This window comes from Lynx rufus, unplaced genomic scaffold (assembly GCF_022079265.1).
Source record: "Lynx rufus isolate CCGP_SWC_20201006 ecotype Redwood Valley unplaced genomic scaffold, mLynRuf1.p SCAF_14, whole genome shotgun sequence".
Classification (NCBI taxonomy): domain Eukaryota; kingdom Metazoa; phylum Chordata; class Mammalia; order Carnivora; family Felidae; genus Lynx; species Lynx rufus.
Window position 1 is genome coordinate 12,765,108 of NW_025814828.1, and position 25,201 is coordinate 12,790,308.

Genomic DNA, 25,201 nt, shown 5'->3' on the forward strand with positions numbered 1-25,201 from the left:
AATTAATAATAATAACAATAAAACAAGGGCAAGTTTTACCTTCAGCATAGTGGGTAATGATTTATAGGACATAAATAAAGGGAGAAGTGCTGTGAAAATTCACAATATAAATGTAATACCTCTTCTATGCTGATGTCTACAGTTCAATCATCAGAGAGTTTTTCCTTTGAATTAAGCACTGCCCCTCTTCCTATGTCCCACTTTAAAAGTCAATAACCTTAAAAAGAATAACATATAAATTTGCTAACATGTCAATACAAACATGCTTATCATATGGTGTACTTTCCTGATAGGATATGACAAGCCCAAAAGGTCTCTAGGCCCAGGAAAGGAGTAGGAAGTTGGAGAAATGAGTTCAGGAACAGAAAGCAGGATGGTGGGACAGGTTCAAAGATAAACCAAAGGCAAACTGAAAGTCCCTTCCAAGACAATTCCTACCAACCTCAGATTTCACAACCTCATAACCTGGCCCAGTCTCAGGACAAAAAAAAAAAAAAAAAAAAAAAAAAAAATTGCAGACACACATCTAGCATACAGATATTAAGATTAAAGGAGAAATGAAAAAATATGACATAAATAGGTAACTCTTAAAAAGTAGGCATCACAATGTGAGCATTGTAGCCTTTCAGAAGGCTAATAATTTCTCACAAAAAAATTGAGACATCTTCTTGAAGTTTATCTGAAAGAAAAGTCTTTCCAGTTATAATAATCTTACAAAGTAGCAGGGCTGAAAAGGTTTTCTGGCTTTATTAGTGAAAACAGATCTGTCTTTAAGTGGCACAAGCCATGTCCTCTCTCATCTCACATCACTCCAGAACAAGCAGAAAAAAACAAATCTGTACCTGATAACTTCTAAAAACATAAAGAAAATCAAAAGAAAGAAATGTCAGCGTAGTTGCCAGAAGTCTTTACAGAGTAGTTCTTCTTAGAAATGACAAACAGGAAGAAAGTTACTGTCATCTGACAAACATTGGCTGAGACCAGACACAAATGAAACTCCTGCTCCTCCCAAAAGGTATGTATCACCTGTAGTGCCCTCAGCCACATGAGTCTGTGGAAGACTGACTGCACCAATTCTCCATGTGTCTCTGTCTCCATGACTTTGCCATGTGATTCTGTCGTTCATCTCACTAAAGACACAGGGTCTATTTCCTCACCCCTTCAATCTGATGTCACCCATGCACTTTGTCCAGTAGGTGAGGCCTAGACCACAAAAGGCCTTGCACGTTCCCACTTGCCCTCTCATATACCTCTGAAATTGCCACAAAAACATGCCCAGGATGGCCTGCTGGAGGATGAAAGACATATGGAACAGAGCCACAGTCAATGTGGCTGAGGTCAGCCTAACTCAGCCAATAGCCAGCTGACCCCCAGATAAAAGAGCAAGCCCACCAAAGACTGTCAGACACATGAGTGAGCCAAGCCATGATCAGGCAAAACCAGCCTATAGGAACCTACAGGCAGCCAAGCCCCAGAGGTGTGAGCCCAGCAGAGAGCAGCAGAGCCGCCTAGCTAACCACCCCAGGTGCACCAGCAATAGATCTTGTTATTTAAGACTAAGGCTTTGTGGTTGTTTATCATGCAGCTTTACCAGGGCAATAGGTAACTGGTACCAAGTGCGAGTTTTGGGGCTCCACTCTTGTGCTTGGAATATCTGGAAAGCCAAAGACAGCTTTATTATACCTGACTACTCAACAGTTTCGTGGGGCAGCCAACCAATGCACCTCCTGCAGCATTTTCCCTTTCTTCCCTAAAGGATGCAAACATATGGGTAACTCTGTGGTAACCTTCCTTGACATCTTTCATCAGAGGACCAGTCCTAACCACATGAATCATGAAGATACTGAAAGAATAAGGAAAGCATATGCCTATTAAAGATACTTGGTAGTAGCAGAGGATGGTCTATGTAAAAATTTATAATAAAACATGCACATATGCATGGAAAAGGACCTCAAAGGTTACGTACTGAAGATCCAAAAAGGTTTTTTCCTACGAGGATAGGTGAGATTATGGGTTAATGTTCTTTTGCTTGTCCATGATTCCTGACTTTCCTGAACTGAACATGAATGTATTTGTAATTTCCAAAAGAGAGAAACATAAAACATGAAAGAAACAGTAAAACTTTCAAAGAAAGTAAGAGCAAACATTTAAGTTTATTTTCAGGGGTTGAGCAGGTTATCATTTGTAGTTAAGTCAATTATTCATAACTGCTGGATGAAAATTAATTAGCAAAATTTATTTTTTTTTTAATTTTTTTTATTTTTTTTTTCAACGTTTATTTATTTTTGGGACAGAGAGAGACAGAGCATGAATGGGGGAGGGGCAGAGAGAGAGGGAGACACAGAATCGGAAACAGGCTCCAGGCTCTGAGCCATCAGCCCAGAGCCCGACGCGGGGCTCGAACTCACGGACCGCGAGATCGTGACCTGGCTGAAGTCGGACGCTTAACCGACTGCGCCACCCAGGCGCCCCTAGCTGAAATTTAAAAAGCAGAAATCAGGAGACAATTCTGAAAACAACAAAATCGCTTGCAGACATACAAATAGTTGCCAGGTGCATGCAAATTTGTAATGCTTTTTGTAAAAAGGACAAGATACAAGCATTTTCTAATAAACTTTTGCCTAGAGCAGGGTCAACAAATTTTTTCTATAAAGAGCCTGATGATAAATATTTGAGGCTTTGCAAGCCAGACTGTCTCTGCTACAACTACTCTGCCATTGTAGCACAAGAGTAGCCATAGACAATCTGTGAATAAATGGACATGAATATGTTTCAGTAAAACTTTATTTATAATAGCAGGTGGCAGGCCACATTTGGCCTATGGCCATAGTGTGCCTTCCTCTGGACTAGACAAATTGGTGCCAAAGCAACAACAGCTTATGATCGCATTGGCAATAACTTACTTATGCCAGAGTGATGACGTGTTTTCTGCACCTGACAGTTTCTCTATACCTTTGCCTGCTGTCAAATCCTTTTCCTTCTTTATGTCTCATCCTCCTGTTCAAGAACCCTGAGCTGCTTACCTTAGAAGTATGTTCTAACCACCTGTTTACTTGTACTTCTCCTCCATTAGGCTAACAGCAAGATTATGTCCTAATCACTTTTATATCCCCAGAGCCTTGGGGAGAGCCTGAACCATAATAGATTCTCAACAAATGAATGTGAAGTGAGTGATTATGCAAAACACAATAATGTCAAGAGGGGACAAGCCACAGACTGGGAGAAAATATTTGCAAATGACATCTCTGATAAAGGACTATTATCCAAAATATACAAAAAACTCTTAAAACCCAACAATAAGAATATGAACAACGCAACTAAAAAATGGGCAAGGTATCTGCACAAACACCTCAGCAAAGAAGACCAGAGAGGCAAATAAGCATATGAAAAGACGCTCAATGTCATATGTCATCAGGGACATGCAAATTAAAACAACAGTAGGATATCACACACACCTATCAGAATGGCCAAAATCTAGAACACTGACAATACCAAATACTGGCAAGGATGTGGAGCAACAGGAACTCTCATTCAGTGCTGGGATATTGCAAAATGGGACAGCTACTTTGGAAGATAATTTGGCAGTTCCATACAAAACTACACATGCTCTTTTATACCATCCAGCAATTGTGTCCCTTAGTATTATTTACCCAAAGTAATTAAAAACATATGTCTACACAAAAACCTACCTACAGGTATCTATAGCAGCTTTATTTATAATTGCCAAAACATAGAAGCAACCAAGATGTCTTTCAGTAGGTGAGTAGATAAACTGTCATATATCCAGACAAAGGAGTATTAATTCATGCTAAAAAAAAAAAAAAATCTATCATGCTATGAAAAGACATGGAAGAAACTTAAATGCATACTACTAAGTGAAGGAAGCAAGTCTAAAAAAACAACATATTGTACGATTCTGACGACATGACATTCTGAAAAAGGCAAAAACTATGGAGACAGTAAAAAAATTAGTGGTTACCAGGAGTTAGGGGCAAGGGGGAGAGATGAATAGGTAGAGCACAGAGGATTTTTAGGGCAGTAAAAACACTCTATGTGATATTATAATGATGGATACATGTCATTTCATATTTGTCAAAATCCCTAAAATGCACAACACCAAGAGTGAACCCTAATGTATACTATGGACTTCAGGTGATAATGATGTGTCAATGTAGGTCATTTATTATAACAAATTGCCCAGCAACAGGTGAACTTGAGCCCTGCTTTGGGTGAGCACAAGCCCCACTTTGGGTGAGCCCTGCTTCTCTCTCTCTCTCTCTCTCTGCCCCTTGTTCACTTGCGCTCTCTCTCTCTCTCTCTCTCTCTCTCTCTCTCAACAACAACAACAACAACAACAACCAACAACAACAACAACAAATACACCACTCTGGTGGGGAATGTTGATAGTGGAGGGAGCTAGGCATGTGTGGGGCAGGGAGTGTTTGAGAAATCTCTGTACTTTCTGCTCAATTTTGCTGCAAACCTAAAAGTGCTCTAAAACATTAAGTCTACACACACACACACACACACTCACATCATTATTGTAAATGCTCACTCAGCCTTTTCTACAGCCTTTAGGAGACATTAAAAGCTAATTACCTGATCAGGCAATGGTTTCACAGATCTGACATCAAAAGCACAAGTGGCAAAAGAAAAAATAAATAGAACGTCATCAAAATTAAAAACTTTTTTGCCACAAATGTTACCATCAAGAAAGTAAAAAACAACCCACAAAATGGGAGAATATTTTTTATAAATCATGTATCTAATGAGGGACTGGCATCTAGAATATGTAAAGAACTTTTATAACGCAGTAATAAAAAGACAAATATACTGATTTTAAATGGGCAAAGGATTTAAATAGACATTTCTCCAAAGATGTACAAATATATATTTCTTAGTGCAGTAATAATAATTATGATTATAATACTATTCATTTTATGTTTAAAAAGCAATTATTAAAATCTTTCAAATAATTAAATAGGGAAAGAGATTGGCAATAAAACATTCTATTAAGAGAGAGTTCATTAGGTAGATACATTTAGGAAAAACCTTTTATCCCCACCAATGTTGTACAATTTCTTTTATTTATTTTTAACCATCAGTTTGTTCTCTTTAGTTAAGAGTCTATTTCTTGGTTTGTCTCTCTTTTTTTTCCCTTTGCTCGTTTGTTGTGTTTCTTAAATTCCACATGAGTGAAATCATATATTATTTGTCTTTCTCTGACTTATTTCACTTAGCATTATATCCTCTAGATCCATCCATGTTGTTGCAAATGGCAAGATTTCATTCTTTTTATGGGCTGAGTTATATTCCATTATATTTATGTATATGTGTATATATGTGTATGTATACGTGTGTGTGTGTGTATACATATATCTCCATCCCACTTCTTCTTTATCCATTCATCTATTGGCAGATATTTGGGTTGCTTCCTTATCTTGGCTATGGTAAATAGTGCTGCAATAAACACAGGGGTGCATATATCTTTTTGAATTAGTGTTTCATATTTTGGGGGTAAATACCCAGTAGTGGAATTACTGGATCCTATGGTAATTCTGTTTTTAATTTTTTGAGGAACCTCCATGTTTTCCACAGTGGCTAAACCACTTTGAATTCCCACCAACCATGCACAAAGACTCCTTTTTCTCCACATACTCACCAACACTTGTTTCTTGTAATATTGTACAATTTTAATAATTATATATAATTCTAATTTCTGTAAAGTGTTTCAGTGTACACTCAGTCATAACATTAAGCAAAATACGCTTTAAGGATGCACCAAAAGGCTTTGCCCATCCCTTACCCCAAATTCCCCTTTTGGTGCATCCTGGATTCATCTCAGACCACCACCACCAAACTTCTGGGAGCTGCCTGAGCTGAGCCAGAGTAGGACAACATGTACTAAATAAAGCTCGGAGGAATCAACTCTGAGCGGTAGTCACCTACTTACAATTTTGAATGTTTTAAAAATACTTGAAATAAAAGTTATCGTTGTAATCTTTTTTGGACATTTTCAATCCTTTCTGGACTAAGACAGGTATTTAAATGTATAAAAATAAACCGCATGTCTATGTTTTAAATTGTATATACATATTTTTTAAGTGTTAAAAACGACATTGCCGGGCGCCCGGGTGGTTCAATAGGTTAAGCGTCCGACTTCAGCTCAAGTCATGATCTCGTGGTTCGTGAGTTCAAGCCCTGCATCGGGCTTGCTGCTGTCAGCACAGAGCCTGCTTCAGATCCTGTGTCTCCCTCTCTCTCTGCCACCTTACTAAGTGCGTGTGTGTGTGTGTGTGTGTGAGCACGCAGGCGTGCGCTCTCTCACTCTCTCTCTCTCTCTCTCACTCTCTCTCTCAAAAATAAACATTTAAAAAAAAGAAAAGCAAACAGAATTTTTTTTTTTTAATGGCAATGTCAACTTTTCTTACCCACTTCATTGGTTGTGAGTTCTTTAAAAAGAAAACAAAACCACAGGTCCAAAATGGCATCACTTAGGCCAAGTCACCAAACCAACGCCTAATATCTAACCTAATTACACTTGCAACCTCCTACAGAAATGTAGTCTTAACTGGTCAGGAATTTTCTGGTAAACACCAATGAGACAATTTGTCACATGGTCCTCTCCATCTCCCAAAGGAAGATGAGATAATCCACCCCCTAAAACCCCACTGTCCCCAAATGAAGGTGACCTCACCTGAAATAATTCTTTTTTCTATTTATGATTTCCCTGTCTTGCCTCTAGAAACCTTTCCCTTTTTGGAGCCCTTTGGAGCTCCCCTCTCCTTGCTACACAGGATGCTACCCAATTCATGAATCATTTAATAAAGACAATTACATCTTCACATTTACTCTGTTGAATTTCATTCTTTAACAGTTCTGTTTCACAACAGACATCCACTAATTAATTTTTGACGATCTTCATAGCAAAGTAAACAGGCAAAGAATTGCAAAAAGAGCACTCCATTGTTTTTTGCAAGTCTGTCTCCAGAGTCTTTTTATTTAAACAGAAAAAGAATGCATTTCCTTTAAAAGAATAGTACTTTTGTTAATCAAAAATAGGGGATGAAAAAGTCATACTAGATCCAGTGAACCAACAGCCAGGCTTTGTTTCCAGCTAATTAAAAAGTAGAAAAGAACCTGGTTTCCATTCCATTATAATTGTGTTCCTTTTAACAACAGTGTGATAAGCTAAGGAATTATGACAAAATGCAATTACTTAATCTAATATTTTCAATAATTCCAATTGTGTTTGATTCTATTCTATACATTTCCTAAAATACTTGCATTACTCTCAGGGCACCTGGGTGGCTCAATTGGTTAAACGTCCAACTCTTGATTTCAGCTCAGGTCATGATCTCACAGGTCATGAGTTCGAGCCCCACATCAGGCTCCTCATTGACCACACGGAGCCTGCTTGGGATCCTCTCTCTCTGCCCCTCCCCTGCTCCTGCGCTTGCTCTCTCTCTCTCTCTCTGTCTCTCAAAATAAATAAATAAAACTTTTAAAAAATATATCTGCATTACTCTCAACATTTTTACCTTATTATCAGGACCTTCGTAATTCCTTTTTTTTTAATGTTTATTTCTGAGAGAGAGAGAGAGAGAGAGAGAGCGTGAGTGGGGCAGAGAGAAAGGGAGACACAAAATCTGAAGCAGGCTCCAGGCTCTGAGCTGTCAGCACAGAGCCCGACACAGGGCTCAAAATCGTGAATTGCGAGATCACGACCTGAGCCAAAGTCTAACGCTCAACCGACTGAGCCACCCAGGTGCCCCAGGACCTTCATAATTCCTAGAGCATTGTTTTCTGGAATTTCACAAAAAAAAAATATGTATGCATTTAACATTTCCAGCTGACCCCGCCAGGATTATTTAATTCTACAGGGGTACACACCTTTGACTGACTATGGTTCCAGTGACTAGGCTATTTTACAACTCTGTAAGTTTAGAAGTTAATTTGTAGAAAACTATCAGTAATGCAAATAACTGCCATTGATTGAAATGCAAATTAATTTTGTTGGGTAGAACTAGAATTAATTTCTGCCCTATAGAAAGGATGACCTCAAATATTATATTTTATAGCATATAGAACAGCACTGTCATATATACATACATATAGTACCTATAAAAGACATATATATGTCATAATGCCATATATAAATATATAGATATATCACATGCCACATATGTAATATCACATTTCTTTTTTTTTTTTAATTTTTTTAACGTTTATTTATTTTTGAGACAGAGAGAGACAGAGCATGAACAGGGGAGGGGCAGAGAGAGGAAGACAAAGAATCTGAAACAGGCTCCAGGCTCTGAGCAGTCAGCACAGAGCCCGATGCAGGGCTCAAACTCACGGATCATGAGATCATGACCTGAGCCAAAGTGGGACGCTTAACCGACCAAGCCACCCAGGCGCCCCATGTAATTTTACATTTCTTAGCACCATGTTAAAAAAGGTAAAAATTTAAGAGATGAAATTCATTTAAATAATAGATTTTAACTTAATATATCCAAAATATTGTCATTTCAACAAGTAATCAACTTTTAATTTTTTTTTTTCAACGTTTATTTATTTTTGGGACAGAGAGAGACAGAGCATGAACGGGGGAGGGGCAGACAGAGAGGGAGACACAGAATCGGAAACAGGCTCCAGGCTCTGAGCCATCAGCCCAGAGCCTGACGCGGGGCTCGAACTCACGGACCGCGAGATCGTGACCTGGCTGAAGTTGGACGCTTAACCGACTGCGCCACCCAGGCGCCCCTCAACAAGTAATCAACTTTTAAAATATTGAGATGTTTTATATTCTTTTTTTGTACACTAAATCTCCAAAATTCAATATGTACTTTACATTTACAGCACATCTCAAATCATATTGGCCATAATTCAGTGCTCAATAGCCACATATGATTAGTGGCTACCATACTGGATGGTGCAGCTGTATAGTCTTTATTTGTTTGCATCGGTCTGGATGGTTCAACCACTACATCTGCTCATGCAAGTATTTGCCAGAACATTTTTGGTGTTAATCCTAGATATTTCTTCAGCACCTACTATATGCCTGGGTGTTCACTATTTACTAGGACAGGTATATAACTGCGTAATGGATGTCCCCTGCCATCAAAGAATAAGATGAGATAAGACATATAATCCTTATAAATTTAGAAAACAAGACATCAAATAAATAAATTCTTAAATTCAGTGGACAACACATAAATGAATAATCAATACAGATAGGCATAGTCAAGGAGAAGGGAAGAAAGGAGCCAAGGATATTCAAAGCTTAATAAACAGGATGAGGAAGGAAAGGTGTAAGTTAGAGCTTAGACAAAACAGAAAGTCACTGGTCTGATTTTATCAGACTCTATTTATTTGGTTCAGATCATGGTTTTCATAATATATGGTTGCTCTTTGGTAAATAAAATAAAATAGCTTTAGAATGAAAATAGATCTTGTATTTTATATGTTATATGATCTCAACCCTGTTCTAAAAATGCACTTTGAATTTTTTTTTAATGTTTATTTATTTTTGAGAAAGAGAGAGAGAGAGAGTGTGTGAGCAGGGGAGGGGCAGAGAAAGAGAGAGAGACACAGAATCCAAAGCAGGCTCCAGGCTCTGAGCTGTCAGCACAGAGCCCGAAGCAGGGCTGGAACTCAGGGACTGTGAGATCATGACCTGAGGCAAAGTTGGATGCTTAACCGACTGAGCCACCCAGGCGCCCCTACAAACGCACTTTAAAAGACAGGAAGAAAACACTCAAAAATGGCCCCTAGATAACTGGATTGATTATGGTAGGGTAGAGGATGATCCTGGCTTCTTTGAAGTTATATCCTTCATTTTTTCAATAATCATGTAATATTTTTATAGTTAGAAAAAATATATACTGTTTATAGTATGTAAAGAAGTCGCACTTACCTGATGGCTCCAGAAACAAGATTGTACTAAAAGGCATGTCTAACAATTCCCGTATGATCTCTTGATGTCTTAAAAACTAAAACAGGAGTCCAGGGCTTTTCATATCACATATTCCAGAACCACTGGCTATTGGAGTGATAAACTTTCATCCATTTTCATCCATTTTCCATGAATTTCATCTTACAACTGTGAGAAGAATCAAGTATTAAAAAAAAGAGAGTCAAGTATTACTCAAGTTAATGACTACCTAGGGTTGATTTTACTTTTGGAAAAGCAGCTTGCTAAAGGTGACTGCCTCATTGTTAAGTAAGGTTCATGGCTAATGGTTTTGACAAGTAAAGCTGTTCAAATGCCCAAGGTGGCTCACTTGATCACACATCCTCTGCTGGCCATGCAATTGATGGGAATTTTAAACACAGCTTTCATCTTTGACCTTTGTCTTTATGATTTAGTTCATAGAGCGAACTATTGTCATATCTTCCAGTTAACTTGACCAAATAGCTCTTGAAGAATAATTGGATCCTTTACCTTGCGCTTTGCCCACCCTACTTCTAGCACAATCATTAAGCATGTCTTATCCTTATTTGCTTTTGATATTTACTAATTACTATTAACCACTGCCCTTTGTCTACTTCATTCTCTCATTCTGATTCTTTCCACCTACTCAGCTATTTCTTGTCCTTCCCACATATTCTTCTGCTTTAGCCCAGTAGTTCCAAGTTGACTTCTTGAAATAAGCCTGGCACACTTTCAAAATGCTAGAACGTTTAGTAGATTTATAATGAGATGCTGTTTAAGTGTGGTAACTCCTTATCAATCAGTAAAGTTAACAATTTTTACTGATCAACCACAGTATTTTTGGATTTATGGAACTATTATAGGGAATTTTTTAAGCAAGTGTGGACCTAAAGAAGTCCTAAATAGCTTGCTTTTACTCATGCAGTCAAGCAGTGAGAAAAAAAAGTGTGAATTATAGCATAAGAATATATTTGAGTTCACTACATTGCTCTTTATGCTAATGAAAACAGTGAAAACAACCTAAATATCTAATAAGGAAATTGAGGGGAATTATATATATATCTAATCAGTGAAATATCATGCAGTTATTTGAATACTAATTGTGATGTCATTTGAGCAAATAGTTACCAGGAATAGCCTTTTAACATTACTTGCTTTTACATATATGATCCCACTCACTTTCCTGTCTCTGGATCGTTAATGATCCTTTGTGACCTGTATGAGATACTTTTTCTCTCCTCTCCCTGCCCCAAACCAATCTCCATGACTTCAAATCCAAATGCTACACGTTTACCAACAAACATTTATTTAACAAGCACTTGTTGTGTACCTTGCCCATTGGCACCTGCCCTCGTGGGGCTCAGGGTCAAATAATCACACAAGTAAGTATATGATTACAAATGGAATGAGGACTGTCAAGTAAATAGTTATAAAAGAGAGTAATCCAGGGACAGCTTCCCTGTAGAAGTGACACCTGAGCTGGAATCAAAAATACAAGATGAAGCACTGGGCGGGGGGGGGGGGGGGGGGGGGCGGGCAACGTGTGCTATGACCCTGTTACAGAAAATGCATGGTTTTTTCAGAGAATTGAAAAAAGGCCAGTTTGGCTGCGACACAGGGAAATGATGAGGAAGTACTTTGAGAAGAGGTGGAGAGGTAAGATTGTGACTATGTAAGACTGGAGTTTTTAACATAGGACAGTGGAAATCACTGAAGAATTTTAAGGTCAAGACATGGAGGGGTGATGTGATCCAACTTGCATTTTGAAAAGATGATAATGGCTTCAGTGTGGAGCCTGGATTGGAAAGAGACCAGGGTGGACACAGGGAGAACAATTAGGAGTCTACCACACTGGTCTGGGTGAGAGTTCTAGCTTGACCTGGGGAGCTGGCTGTAGAAACAGAGAAAAAGGACACAGATCTAAGAGGTATTTAAATGATACAGTTAGTAAGGCTTGATGACAGACCACAATAAAGAATAAAGGAAAGAAGTGGCTGGGATGACTCCTAGGTTTCTGTCTTGTGGAATCAAATGGACAGTGGTGTCATTCATTACAAGATAAGGTTGAGAACTGGTGATCATGAGTTTGGTTAAGTATGACCACCCCATCATGGACTTATAGGTAATTACTGAAGTGCGCAGTGATAAATCAATTGTTGGTTGTAGTAGTCATGTGATCAATTTACAGAACATTTCCTTCATTAAGAAACTCGTAAGTTGTGGTGAGAGGGCAGGGGGGACTTCAGAAGCCATTTGAGGAGAAAATTATTCATACCCCTAAAAATCTGTGTCAAAAGCATTAGGGTCATTAGATTAACTCAACTACAAGAGGTTGTCAACAGGTTCCCATGTAAATAATCTGTTTATTTCTCTGCATTCATAGCCTTCTCTTCCCACTGCTGGCCCCACTTAACTATCATTCAGAAACAAGGTCTAATCAGTATGGCTGGAGAATCTATGGAAGGCTTCATGAAATAAGAAGGCCCTGAGAGGGGTCTTGAAGAATGGGAAAACCTTCGGCAGAACAGGTATAAGAAGAAGAGTCAAGCACATTAGTGCTAAGCAATGGAGCTGAGAAGTAGTATGAGGTCCAGAAGATGCTGAACTGACCATAATAATAGGTTCAGCTGGGAGGAAGTGCAAGGTACAGTGTGGGGAGCCACATTAAAAAGGTTCTTAAATGTTTGATGCACGAGTTTAAATGTTATTCTGCAGTTGGTCACGAATCCGTGGTGCAATCCTCAATTGGATGGAAGGGGAAAAGGAAGAGAACAGAATATCAGCATCATAGATGGAACTCCTCCAAACTAATTATGGTCTCCCATTCTACAGTTGAGAACCATTGCTATAAGACAACAGCACTCAGATACACCCTTAAAGGCAGAGAAAAGCTCCACTGGGATTTAACAGAAGCAAAGTGGTAACTATAAGAAAGCAACACTCTCACTCTTTAGCTTCGTATTCACCTCTTTGTTATTCAATTTTGACAGCCTCGGGACCCCCCCCCCCCCCCCCGCCAACATACTTTTCTCCTTCATTCTCTTTAGCTGAACAACAACTCAGAAAATCTTTTTCTTTGTATTTCCATGGCTCAGTGGAGACAGATTGACATTTTCCAAAATTACATTAGAAACTACTAGGAGAAATAAAACAAGAAGATAAGAATAGCACAAAATGAGTCAAAATTTCCCAAATAAAGATTTGGGGTCCAAAGTTCCCTAAGATAGGTAAGGTCATCAAAGCAGTGAGCCTGAGAGGTTCTGCTGTTCAAGAAGCATCTTCCAACCAGGAACCCCAATCTCTACATAAAAGGATGCAACTACATGGAGCTTACAACTTTTACTAAAAGCCTCTTTCCTCTCCAATTTTCAGGCAACCCAAAATTCCCAGGAGCTTTTTCCCTGTCCTACCTGAGAAGCCACTCTCTCATCCATGCTGTCTAGTCCCACTATCCTTCCCCCTTGACTATTTATCCTTTCCACAAACCAACACACACATCACTTCCTTAAATATCACAAAGTCTGTGCTACAAACCACTATACCAATACACTTCGGTCTCCCTCTCATTCTCATTCTGTCTCTCTCTCTCCTTTCCCTTTTCAACCTGCACTTTTTTTTTTGAAAACTCTGTTGCAAGAAAGAAAAGACCAAAAGCTGTGAATGTCATACTTTCACCTGAGAGTCACTGTTTCCAGTTCTTCATCTGACTCTAAGCTATGTGGTCACCAAGCTCTGCCTACTCTTCAGCACCCAGGAAAAAATGCCAATGTTCACAAATCCAACCTTATTCTTTTTCAAACCTCCCTTATCTGCTTGAGGCTTATGGCCAAGCTCCAAATCCCTGATGGAAGTACATACTACTTCACACATGAAGAAGGGCAGTGGTGACTGGAACCTCGAACACACAGTGAATGATACAGGTCATGTCCCCAAAGCCACCTGCTCTGCCACCCCTGAAATAACCCGCTCAACATAGTCTTCCTCCTCTCCTCCCAGCACTTCTACCATGTACGTGGAAAAGATATTATCATAGAATTCCACAACATAACAATTCCTTAACTTTAGGAATTAGCTGAAAGAAAGCTGGCAAACATTGAGAAGAAGGAAATAAGAGAGAAACTTAGGTAACTTGGTGGCAAAGGTCTGTTCAGAAAAGGCCCTCTAAATTTTTATGAACTTCCCTTCAGTGGACTTTTTCAGCAAAACGTATTAGAAAGTTACAGGAACTACAATGTCATCAGGAACTCTTAGTATTCACCTGGAAGTGAGGACAAAGTAGAGTGTCCTGCAGAAGACTGTAGTACTTGCAGCCAAGTTGAAAAGGGAACTCAACTCTTGTGGTGGATCATTTCCAAAGATGACCACCAAAAATCCCCTCCATCCCTGAACACACATACCACTCCTCACATCAAGAAGTGGAGCGTACTTTCCCCTGGACCGGTTTTATAACTTGCTTGGGTCAGCAGAATGACACAAAAGTGACATTCTAGTACTCCTAAGAACTATAAGAACTTCAAGGCCTTAAGAAGAGTTATAGTTTCTGCTTTTGTGTTTTTGGGAATCACCTGACAGGTTAAAAAAGCTCAAGCTAAATCACTAAATAAGAAGAGAGAGGCCTGGCTAGCCCCCAACCATTCCAGCTGAGGCCAGACGTGTATTTGATACCATGTTAGACCTTCTCACCCCAGCTGAGCTCCCAGCTGAATGCAGCCAGCACCACATCTAGGAGAAGAACTGCCTAGTGGAGCCCAGCCCACTCACAGAAACCATCAGAAATAGGAAGTTGTGGGGCACCCGCAGGCTCAGTCGGTTAAGCATCCAACTCTTGATCTCAGCTCGGGTCATGATCTCACGATTCATGAGTTCAAGCCCCCGTCAGGCTCTGTCTCTGCCCTTCTGTGCTCATGTGCATTCGCTAGCCCTCTGTCAAAAGAAATAAACTTAAACAAAATAAATTTTAAAAAAAATAAGAAGTTGTTATTGTCTTAAGCCACTAAGTTTTGAGGGAGTTTGTTACACCGTAATACAGATAACTGGGATCTGTTTAACAATTCAACCCATCTCAAAGTTATCAACAAATCTAGATCCCAGATAACCTCTTAATTTGTCCAGTTTTTATGTATGAACGGTCCTTTTGTTACTTGAGTCTTCTATATTGATCTCAACCATGAATTCCAGACAGTTCTGATTTCAAATATTATATCCCATAGTTCCCATAAGAATAGTTGAAGTTATTAGGGCTTACTTTGAGTTCAGAAACTCTGGCCACTTTATCTATATTATTTCCTTAATATAGTTAATGTTCTAACTTCCTCTTTGATTCTGAAGATACTCTGCATTTTGTTATTGGCCCGAATTTTAAATTTTACTTTCAAAATGTCCAGCGTCTGTATTTGCTGTGATAGTTTCCCTTTGAATGTGTTTTGCAGGTTTATTCATGCTTTTCAAATGTAAATTCAATGTGAGAGCAATGTGTATTCAGACAATAGTATTCATCAGATGTCACCACTGAAATGAAAGGATTTTCAAAATATTCAGCTCTAATCCTTCTCTTCCTTACTCTACAGAATCTGAGACTTAATCAGTGCCAGTGACTTCAATTAGCATATGTAAAATGATGACTCACAAAGCTAGACTTCCCCTTTGGACTTCTCTCCTGAGATTCAGATATAGTTCCAAATGCCCACCAGCTATCTCCACTTGGATGCTCCACAGGCTTTGAAACCTCAGTAGCTCCAAATGAAATTCACTGACCCTCAAAACTTACTCCTTTTTTTTTTTTTTAATGTTTATTTATTTTGAGAGAGAGCACAAGCAGGGGAGGGGCAGAGAGGCAGGAGGCAGGGGGGGTGGGTAGAGAATGAATCTCAACTCGGCTCTGCACTATCAGCCCAGAGCCCAACACGGGCTCGAACTCAAAACACCAGATCATGACCTAAGCCAAAATCATGAGTCAGACGTTTAAACGACTAAGCCACCCTGGTGCCCCAAAACTTATTCTTCCTTAATCCTTCAGTCACTGAAAGACACCAACATTCTTCCAGAAATCTGGTATATGGGTCTCCCCACCAGACCAAGAGCCCTAAGTCCCATTCATCTCCGTATCTCCAAATCCTAGCACAGGACCTAGTATATTATAGCACTTGCTAAGCATTTTTTTTCAATTAATAATTAAATAAAAACTGGTTCATTATGGTTCTGGTTACCCCAATAAGAAAGATTGGCCCTTGTCTGACCCAACTAAATGTGTCAATACTTTCAGCACCATCTAGTTGCGTCCAAGGCAAGACTTTGTGAAGGACCTTATCACCACCAGCATAAAGAGTGAAAACGAAGTGAGCCACCATAGGCCACATATGCTTGGGAAAATCTTAGCCTCAATATGCCCATGATGTACAGCCTTTTTTACCAGGACTAACAAAGTTCATTTGAACAGGTTACATGATGGACCCACTGCCTCAATTCCCAAGCCCCTAGTGGACTGGCACTCTGGTCTAAGCAAAGCATATCACCTTCCTAATTACAGGAATGAGAGACCTTTTCCTGGTCATTCATGCTGCCATGTCCCCAATGTATTCTTGTGCTTCACAGCTTCACAATATCAAATGGCTCTACCTTTTGAAAAACAAGCTTTTAACTTGATTCTGTTTCTGGTTGAAAATTTGAGCCAGTTCCAAGAATTCAATGTCAACTCAGTTCAAATCTATGGTTTCTTTTTTTTTTTCTTTAAGTTTATTTATTTATTTGGGGGGGGGGGGGACTTGCAGAGAGAGGAGAGAGAGAATCCCAAGTAGGCTGTATGCTGACGGTATGAAGCCCGATGTGGGGCTCAATCCCACGAACAGTGAGATCATGACCTGAGTTGAAATCAAGAGTCGGACACTCAACCATCTAGGCCACCCAGGGGCCCCAAATCTATGGTTTCTTTTTTATTTTTTTTTTTAACATTTATTTTTGAGAGAAAGAAAGAGACAGAGCACAAGCAGGGGAGGGGCAGAGAGACAGGAAGACACAGAATCCGAAGCAGGCTCCAGGCTCTGAGCTGTCAGCACAGAGCCCAATGTGGGGCTCAAACTCACGAACCACAAGATCATGACCTGAGCTGAAGTCGGACACTTAACCAACTGAGCCACCCAGGCACCCCATCTTTAAGGCACTGTGTTGTAGACATTAAGTGCTCTTTGTTGTTGGGTCATGTATACAAACCCAAATCCAGCCTGGCTCATTATGTCCCCCTTTCTCTCTGTGTAGCTCTGTAAGTCCAACCTGCTTCAAAGCCAAACCACTCTGGGTCATACGCATTTTGAGTATGTCTTTGTAGCCTAAATGTCTTTCATTCTCTTGGTACGGTCATGAGTGACAGCTTTGTGGTCAATGTATTTTTTTTAATGTTTATTTATTTTTGAGAGAGTGACACAGAGTGCAAGCGGTGGAGGGATAGAGAGAGAGGGAGACACAATGCAAAGCAAGCTCCAGGCTCTGAGCTGTCAGCACAGAGCCCGACAGGGGGCTCAAAATCACAAACTGAGATCATGACCTGAGCCTAAGTTGGACTCTTAACTGACTGAGCCACCCAGGTGCCCCTGTAGTCAATATTTTTAAGATTTATGTCTATGATAACTGCTTTTATATTTCAGATTAATTTATAGCATCTTAATAAGTTATTTGATCTGGCAATTTCTTTGTGAAATCAAGCACATCCTCACATATGCATGAGATATCTGCTGGGTTTATAATTCTAGACTCTTAAAAGTAACTCTTTTTCATTCAAATACGTTTGCTTTTCTGGAGTTTTGGGTGATTATAATGGGTTCATTCAAAATATTCATTCTTGCTTTTCCATGCTGATAGTGCTCTCAAAACATGGTGAACATTCCTAAAACCTGCTGGACTCTCTGTAAGAAGTGTGGCAAGTACCAACAACACAAAGTGACACAATACAAGAAGGGCAATGATTCTCTGTATGCCCAGAGAAAGCAGCATTATGACAGGAAGCAGAATGGCTACAGTGAGCGGATTAAGCCGATTTTCTGGAAAAAAAACAAAAACAACAAAGAGGGTTATGCTGAGGATTGACTGTATTGAACCCAACTACAGATGTATGAAAATGCTGGCTATTAAAAGACGCAAGCATTTGGAATTGAGAGGACATAAGAAAAGAAAGGGCCACATGATCCATTTCTAAGCTTCATATTTCACTTTATTATGAAGACAATAAGATCTTGAGGTTATGTTCAAACCAAAATAAAAAAAAATACTCTTTATTAAAACAGCACTTCCCATTTTTATAAAATTTGAATAAAAAAAAGAAATTTAATCTCCTTGAAAACAATGTTGGCATTAAAATTCATTATATTCATTTACATAATTATGGGGAAAACTCAGCAAAAACTACCAATCTATTTAACATCTTGAGTTTGATGAAGCACATTAGAACATGAAACACAATACGTTGGAACATGAATACACAGTCAAAAGACAGGTCCTTTCATTACCAGGCTGTTAGACAACTTCTATAACAAATCTTATCACCCTCTCCTCATCCTTTGCCTTTCCATACGTAGTCTACAAAACTATGCAATTGTAAACTGAACTAAACACATTAGCAGTTTACATGAGAATGGATAAAGCTCAAGTATCAGCAAATAACAACTGAGTTTAGCAAATGTTTTCATTAAATTTTAAAAGTAATCTTTAGATCTATAAATTTAATGCACTTCCTATCAAAATCCCAACTGCCTTTTTTTTTTTTGCAGAAGTTAACAAACTGATACTAAAATTCATAAACCATAATAACCAAAACAATCTGGATAAAAAGAACAAATCTGGAGAATTCACACTTCCCAATTTCAAAATTTACTGCAAAGTTATAATAATCAGGACAGAACTGGCATATGGAGATAGACAGATAAATAGATAGGTAGATAGATAATGTTTTTAATGTTTATTTATTCTGAAGGGGGGAGGAGGTACAGAGAGAGAGGGACAAAGGATCCAAAGCAGGCTCTGTGCTGACAGCAGAGAGCCCAATGTGGGGCTCGAACTCACAAACCGTGAGATCATGACCCGAGCCTAAGTTGGACACCTAACTGACTGAGCCACACAGGTGCCACATGGTCAAGTGATTTTTTACAAGAAATAGCAAGACAATTCAGTGGAGAAAGATAGTCTTCTCAACAACTGGTGCTGGGACAACATGCAAAAGAGTGATGCTGGATCCCTACACTCTATGGAAAATTAACTTAAAATGGGTCATAGAGCTAAATGTAAAAGCTAAACCTACAAAACACTTAGAAGCAATCATAAGAATACATCTTCATGCCCTCTGGTTAGGAATGATTTCTCAGATAGAACACCAAAAACACAAGGGACAAAAGAAAAAATAAATCAGACATCATCAAGATTAAAAATTGTGTACTTTAAAGGACACCATCAAAATAGCAAAAAGACAACCCACAAAATAAAACATTTGGAAAAGACATATCTGACTGGTATCCAGAATATGTAAAAAAAAACTCTTACTACTCGATAATAAAAAGACTAATAACTAAAAACATGGGCAAAGGATTTGAATAGACATTTTTCCAAAAAAGAAGATATACAAATGACCAATAAACACATGACAAGATGCTCAAGATCATTAGTCATCAGGGAAATACAAATCAAAACCACTATGAGATATCACTTCATACCACAAGGATAGCTAAAATCAAAAAGATGGACAATAACAAGTGGTGTAAAGGATATGGAAAAAATTGGAACCCTCATACACTGCTGATGTTAATATAAAATGCTTAATATAAAATACTTATTCTTCAAAAAGCTAAAAATTGTATTGTCATATGATCCAGAAATTTTACTCCAAGGTATATTTCCAAGAGAAATGAAAACATAAGTCCACATAAAAACTTGCACACAAATGTTCACAGCCCTATATCAAAATGACCAAAAAGTGGGATACCTGGGTGGCTCAGTCAGTTGAGCATCCGACTCCTGATTTCGGCTCAGGTCATGATCTCACGGTTCTGAGATGGAGCCCTGCATCGGGCCCTGCATCAAGCCCTGCACCTGGCTCTGCACTGGGTGTGGAGCCTGCTTAAGATTCTCTCTTGCCCTCTGCCCCCCCCCCCGAATAAAAAAAAAAAAATTTTTTTTTAAGATAACCAAAAAGTGGAAACAACCTAAATGCCCATCAACTGATAAATGAATTAAGATTTGGTACATCCACTCTTTAGCGTTCTTGGGCCCAATTCCAATATGTGCGTGGGGGGGGGGGGGAGGGAGGAGGGTTCCCACAGAACACTAAGCAATTCTTAGACACCCTGCTGGTACTCAACTCAGTTCTAATGTTATGGAAACTGATCTGGATCACCCTGCAGAAGAACCAAGTGGCACTCAGAGATCTTGGAAGGCAGGAGGTTTATTTTACACCAGTGGGTTCAGAGGAGATCATTCTCCAGAGATCTGAGCCCAGAGCATCAACAGAGGGGACCATTTATAGTCTGTTACTTCCCAATCCCTCATTAGTAGTAATTTGGCACCTGTGGCAAGCAGGGTAGGAAGAAAATCCCAGAAGGGGTGTCTTCTGACAAGGACTGGAATTCCCCTATCAGTCCTGTCAGCCATCTTATAACAGATTTTTCCCTAACACTATCTACCCCAAGATAGCTTCAGATTCCACAGGTTAAGTGTTCAGTCCTGCCTCCCCACCCACTTCAGACAGCATTTGCAACCCCAGGTCGTTATCTATGCTTCTGACCGACTGGCTACAGATTGGAGGCTCTAACAATCCCCTCCAACTCAGGATGCCAATCGCCAAGTCTGAGTTGTTCCAGGTACATCTGACCAACTGGCTATAAATTAGAGGCTTCCATGACTTCCTCAGAAGTTAACTGAAAGAGGTTTACTTAATTTGCTAGAGCAGCACATAGAACAGAGCAAAATATTTTTTTTTTTTTTTACTAGATAGCCAGTTCATTATAAAAGGATGTAACTCAAGTGCAGTCAGATGGAAGAGAAGGGGAAAGGGTGCAGAGTGACCATGCTCTCTCCAAGCTTACCACTCTCACAGCACCCCTGCTTATTCACCAACCCCAAAACTCTCTGAACCCTGCACCTCCTTTCAGATTTTCATGAAGGCTTCATTATACAGGCATGAACAATTAAGTCACTGGCTATTGCCAATTGATTCAACCTCCATGGCCTCTCCTCTCCCCAGAGATCAATGGGTGGGACTGAAAGTTCCATCCCTCCAATCACAAGGTTAGCTTCCCTGGCAACCAGCCCTCATCCTTAAAGGTTTTCCAAAATCCACCTCATTAACATAACAAAGGACAGCCACCTTTATCATTCTCTTCACTTAGGAAATTCCAAAGTTTTAGGAGCTCTGTGCCAGAAATGGGGGATGAAGACCAAATATATATCTATTACAAATCACAATATCATTTCCATACAATGGAATATTATTTGGCAATAAAAAGAATAAAGTACTGATAGGTAAACTTTGAAAACATTATGCCAAGTGATAAATGATACAATTCAGTCACAAAACACATACTATATGATTCCATTGATCTGAAATGTCCAGAATAGGCAAATCCATAGGGACAGAAAGTAGATTAGTGGTTCCTTAGGGCTGGTGTGGGGGTGGGGGGTGAGAGACAGACTGGGGTAGGAGTGGGGACTGACTGTTAATAGGTTCCAGGTTTCTTTTAGGCAGAATGAAAATTAGATTGTGATTATGGTTGCCCATCTTGTGAATATAACAAAAAAAATCATACACTTTACATAGGTGAATTCTATGGTATGTGAATTATATCTCAATATAGCTGTCAAAAAATTAAAAAATAAAAGTAATCATCCCACCTCATGTCAAAATTCATTATGAAACCTGAATTGGGGAGCCTGAATTAAGAAAGTTTTATGAACTGCCTTTTTTCCCCCTCAATAGTTTTGATCTGTAGCTGAACATTTTGTAACTGAAATGCCTGCTAAATTAATCCTATTTCTCTCCCCAAGGCAAATTTCATCAAATTTCCCTTCGATTGTTCTTTCCCCAATAAAGACCAGTATTTTTGTACTTAAAAGATGCAATTCCCAAATGACTCATCACTTATCTCGTGGGTAGCAAGCAGTTTTGCCACAAGAAACCATTTTTCCTTTGTTTCAGAAGACCTGGCCAGTCTGCAATCTACATTCTGCTTCCTAATAGACTGCCCAGAGAATATTTCTTTACTTCTGTCGGGAAAATTTGTAAAAAACTTCGAAATGGACCAAAATTATTTTCTGGGTGTCCCATCTGGTGCACCCTTCCAGGTTATCTGATTCCATGGGAGCTCAGGCCTTTTAAGGTCTTTGAGCTATTTTACAACTCTGTAAATTGTTGAAAAATGATAATGATGTAAGTGATTCACATCCATCAAAATGCAAATGAATAGTTTAGTGGATGGAATGGATTATTGCCTGTGGATGCTGACCAGTTTTGCATCTGATAGGGAAAAATCTGTTATATGATGGCCAACAGGACTGATAGGGGAATCCCAGACCCTGCCTGAAGACTCCCCTCCGGAGTTCTTCTTCCCACCCTGTTGCTGCTCATGCCAAATTACTACTAATGAGGAATGCAGAAGTAACAGACTATAAATTGTCCCCTCTGCTTATGCTCGGGACTCAGATCTCTGGAGAATGATCTCCTCTGAGCTCACTGGTGTAAAATAAACCTGCTGCCTTTCAAGATCTCTGAGTGCCACTTGGTTCTTCTGCCGGGTGGTCCAGACCAGTTTCCGTAACACATCTATTTCTAAATTCTTGGAAGTCTTGGGGCTCAGAGCAGGCTGCCCCAAGAAATGCCACAGCGGCATACTGATTGAGTTAAAGTTATTTCAGAAACAGCCAGTGCAAGAAGAACACTCTGACCCTCCTGTCCCTCCAGAAAGGAGGAAAGAATGTCTCATGTGAAAGGTACCCTTCCTGGACCAGGAGATAAAGAGACATCCTTATCATCAGAGATGGGAATTCAGAGCCAAAGAAGCTTATATAAACAAACCTCGTCACTTTATTTTTTTAATGTTTATTTATTTTTTGAGAGGTAGGGGGAGGGGCAGAGAGAAAGGGAGACATAGGATCTGCAGCAGGCTCTGTGCTGTCAACACAGAGCCCAACACGGGGCTCAAATTCATGAACCATGAGACCATGACCTGAGCCAAAATGGGACACTTAACCGACGGAGCCACCCAGGCACCCCAAAAACCTTGTTACTTTAGCTAATTTATTAACCCAGCCTAAATTCTATTTAGAATTCCTTATTAATTGAAGCTCCCAAGTATAAGTTTGCTTTGTCCTAACAAGTCCTTACAGATCTTCATCTAATGTCTGCCTGCACCGGTCACTTGTGTTAAAAAGAAAATTTGGTCAAAATTTGGTCAAATTTTCCTCCATGACAGCAAATCAAGCCTATTACAGTTTCAACCTATCCCAGGAATGTGATCTTTTAAAAAGTCAATGTGAAATTTCCTGATGAGCACTTGCATGATAATGTATTTTATTTCAATAATATATCCAAAATATTATTTCAACATGTAATCAATATAAAAATTATTAATGAGATACTTTCCCTTTTTTAAACTAAATCTTTGAAATCCAGTGTGTATTTTGCACTTATAGCACATTTGAATCCAGACTAGCCACAGCTCCAGTGCTCAATAGCCACATGTGGCTCCTGGCTACAATATTGGACAACGTGACCGTGAAAGAGAAAGGACCGTTGTATAATAACCTCTCATTCACTGTGTTCCATTTAGTGGCAGAACTAGGACTCTATAGAAATCAGAGACTGAGGCTAGCAGGAGTGAGCCATGAGAGAGAAATCATCTTAAAGCCAGCCGGAAGCCAGCCCTTATCTTAAAGATAATTGTATTTACCCAGCCCTACTATCTGGGCCACATCTGGTCTGTTAAAACCCAACATGGATTCGTACATTCTACTGTGTCAGAACAAATCGTACTTCCTGATTACTTTATTTTCCCCTGTTATTCCTTCTATAAATTTCTCTTTTAAAATAAGAAAATAATTTCTCACTCATTCTGCTTGCTATGCTGTGAGCAATGAAGTCCTCTGTCTCTGATCTTATGTCTTCTGGCAGCCTCTATGAAACTGTGGCAAGCTAGTTCATTAACTTGCAAGAAGGGTAAAATGTCAGAGCCTGAATTTGACAATACCGTCCCATCCTTCAATATCTCCAAGGTAACTTTATTAACCTCTAAGAGCTCTCAACATTTCTTGTTTCCACTCGGCCTGGAGCATTTGCCCTACGGGATATTTTGGTTTAGTTTCGCACGTGTTTATATTTTAACATCTCCAATCTCCCCACTCCATGTTGCTCTATGCACAATATTCACTGAAATGTTTGCTGACACATTCATTTTTGTCCCATACATGTGAAACCTCAGAGAATTTTTTACACCACGTGAAGATGGAGACCTACCTGCCCCCTTTCCATCTTCAGGTGTGATGATGGGGCACAGTCGGCTCACCTCCTCTCATGCACTATTTCTTTCCTCCTTCACCCCCGCTCTCCTTTACTTTCCCTTTCACCTCTAGCCACTTACTACACTTTCATTTTCATAACACGAAAACAGATCAAACTGGTGAAATCAAGTCCACTGAATCTGGAGCTATGGGATATAGAAGCTAAAGAAGATCACTTTTTAATGGAACCAATGAATGCCTAAAACACATGTGTCTTCAGATAGCCTCAGGAAAAAATTTCTTTCCTTCACCAACGCAAATCTCTTTAGAAGAAGGCTGCACTAACATGACTAAAGTTAAAAGATCTCCAGTTCTTTTCATCATAGGAAAAATGAATAATTATGGCATGAGTCCATTAACAGATGCAGAATATTAACCACGCTATTGCAAGTAATCACACCAGAAATTTTCAATTATTTTAACCTACCCTCTACATAAAATTGGAAAAGATACAGAAATAATCTTTCATTAGGGGGGGTACCTGGTAAGCAGCTCAGATTAATCTATAATATCAAAATATTATAGTTCAACTTAGTGGCACAGAAATGCTCTCAGACCACAGAATGTACCTATAACGTTCCCAAGAGGGTAGCCAGATACACAGCCTGTGGAAAAGAAGACAGCAGCAACAGAGTTAATATCATGCCTAACCAAGCACCAGACAGCTTAGAGTGTGTCCAGATCCACATAAGTCACCATTCCCGATGGCACGTATGTCTCTGTGGCAGAGTAGTCCTA

General features: G+C 39.3%; 1 pseudogene; it reads left to right on the forward strand.

Annotated features, from left to right (window-relative positions):
• Positions 1–17,800: 17,800 nt before the first annotated feature.
• Positions 17,801–18,122, forward strand: LOC124509650 (60S ribosomal protein L36a-like; annotated as a pseudogene).
• Positions 18,123–25,201: the final 7,079 nt, after the last annotated feature.